The sequence below is a fragment of the Chelonoidis abingdonii genome, chromosome 10, assembly GCF_003597395.2.
Source record: "Chelonoidis abingdonii isolate Lonesome George chromosome 10, CheloAbing_2.0, whole genome shotgun sequence".
Lineage (NCBI taxonomy): Eukaryota > Metazoa > Chordata > Testudines > Testudinidae > Chelonoidis > Chelonoidis abingdonii.
The window spans coordinates 80336282-80338493 of record NC_133778.1 but is presented as its reverse complement, the minus strand read 5'-3'; positions in this window follow the sequence as shown (position 1 = coordinate 80338493).

The window sequence follows — 2212 nt, the reverse complement described above, 5'->3', positions numbered from 1 at the left end:
GGTAGGAATAAACACTGGAATAAATTGCCTAGGGAGGTTGTGGAATCTCCATCTCTGGAGATAGTTAAGAGTAGGTTAGATAAATGTCTATCTGGGACGGTCTAGACAGTATTTGGTCCTGCCATGAGGGCAGGGGACTGGACTCGATGACCTCTCGAGGTCCCTTCCAGTCCTAGAGTCTATGAATCTATGAAATGGTCAGTTTTCAGAATGGAGAAAGGTAAATAGTGGTGTCCCCCAGGGGTCTGTACTGGGACCAGTGCTGTTCAACATATTCATAAATGATCTGGAAAAAGAGTAAACAGTGAGGTGGCAAAATCTGCAGGTGATACGAAAGTACTCATGATACTTCAGTCCAAAGCAGACTGCGAAGAGCTACAAAGGGATCTCACTAAACTGGGGGACTGGGCAACAAAATGGCAGATGAAATTCAGTGTTGATCAATGCAAAGTAACGCACATTGGAAACATAATCCCAACTCTACATATACAATGATGGGGTCTAAATTAGAAACAAACATGAATAAGGTATGGAACAGCTTCCAGATGAGGAGAGAGTAAAAAGACTGGGACTATTCATCTTAGAAAAGGGACAAACTAAGAGGGGATATGATAGAGGTCTAAAAATCATGACTAGGGTGCAGAGAAAATGAACAGGGAAGTGTTATTCACCCCTTCACATAACACAAGAACCAGGGGTCACCTGATTAAATTAATAGGCAGCAGGTTTACAATAAACAAACAGAAGTATTTCTTCACACAACACAGTGTCAACCTGTGGAACTCACTGCCAGGGGATGCTGTGAAAACCAAAACTGTAACTGTTTTAAAAAAATAATTAGATAAATTAATGGAGGATGGGCCAGCAATGGCTATTAGCCAAGATGGGCAGGGACACAAACCCATGATCTGGGCGTCCCTAAACCTCTGACGGCCAGAAGCTGGCTCTGGATGACAAGGGATGGATCACTTGATAAATGCCCTGTTTATTCCCTCTGAAGCATCTGACACCAGCCACCGCCAGAGACAGGACACCGGGCTAGATGGACTGTTGGTCTGACCCAGTACTGCTGTTCTTATGTTCACCTGATAGTAAATTAATCTAGACCACATTTCCCTTGTTTGCTTCTAAGAATGTGGGACTGTGTCAAAGCTTACTGACATCAAGACATGTCATCTGCTGCCTCCCCCCCCCCCCCCCGCCCAAGCCAATACTCCTTTCAAAGGAGGAAATCAAGGATCTGTTCTAGACAAAGGTGCGTGCACGTTGATGGTTTCATCATTTGTCCCAGTATCTCTCCAGGTACCAAAGTTACGCTGACTGGTCTATAAGCCTCTTTGTTCCCTATTTTAAAGATAGGGCTATGGGTGCCCTTCTCCAGTCCTGAAGAAAATTGTTCTTGCCCATATCTCCCACCAGGCCATGGCCAGAGCCAGTAGAATCCAGGTCACCCGGGGCCCACCCCCCCCTCCACCACTGTAAGTTAACTAGCAGGAGGCTTGTACTTGGCCGGCTCCCTTAGCTGCAAGGGCTGCAGTACTGGAGTCTGCTCTCATCAGCTCGAGCCTTGCTCCTGCCTGTGGCCAGCAGGCATGGGCACAGATTCCAGACAGCGGTTTCTGAAGGCTGGTAGCAGCTGCCCTGGGGATTGCGTGGCCAGCAGAGCGTCACAGACTGGGAAGATGTCAGTAAACATGGGACTTGACACTAGAGCATCTTAGGCCACTGCAGAGTAGAGGCTGCCGAGGTTTCCAAGGAGAGTGATGCTGAAGGGACAGCCAGAAGCCAGTGAGCACTAAAGTCACAGCTGTGACTTCTCCATATTCACCCATCCCAACAACTCTGCAACGCTGCTTGGCTGAGCAACTGCCGCAGAAAGGGCAGTAAATGATCTGGGCAGGAGCGGAGAATCCAAGCTGGCAGCCAGCCAGCTCTCCCCCACCCCCAACATGTTACCTCCCTGGGGGGCCTGCTCACACCATCCTGCAGCTGATAGGCACCAAAGCTCGCTGCTAGCTCTGCTCTGAGTGTACAGTACCACCACAGGCAGACATCTCCCGACAGGTTGAAAAGAAGTGATTTCTCCCCCCATGCCTGGGACTGAAGGTCAGACTGACACCCAAGTGAGGAGGGGGACGTCTGCAAGACAAGCTAGAAAGACTCCATCACATACAGCCAAACTTTATTGCCCAGAACTGTTTTTTGTTTTTAC